This window comes from Theobroma umbraticum, unplaced genomic scaffold, assembly GCF_002168275.2.
Source record: "Theobroma umbraticum cultivar Fairchild unplaced genomic scaffold, ASM216827v3 scaffold_89.0, whole genome shotgun sequence".
NCBI lineage: Eukaryota > Viridiplantae > Streptophyta > Magnoliopsida > Malvales > Malvaceae > Theobroma > Theobroma umbraticum.
In genome coordinates, this window is record NW_018397271.1 from 2,289,425 (window position 1) to 2,289,704 (window position 280).

Here is a 280-nt window from a genome sequence, read left to right on the forward strand (position 1 = left end):
GGAATTGTTCAAAATTATTTATCCTTAAGTATAACCTTGCATGTATGATAGTCAGTACTAAGTCATAATGATAAGATCATTGTGAGATTATTTTTCTTTTGGTTAAGAATCAAAAAGGAAATTAATGAGTTGACCTAGATAAAATTGAATCCTAACTCAATGAATTCATAATAAGATTATGAACACATTTAGTCAAGGAGCACTCTTAATGAAATCGTGGATCTAAATTAAGATTTCTTAGAACTAAATAGCAATTGATTATTATATTGAATTCATAAAA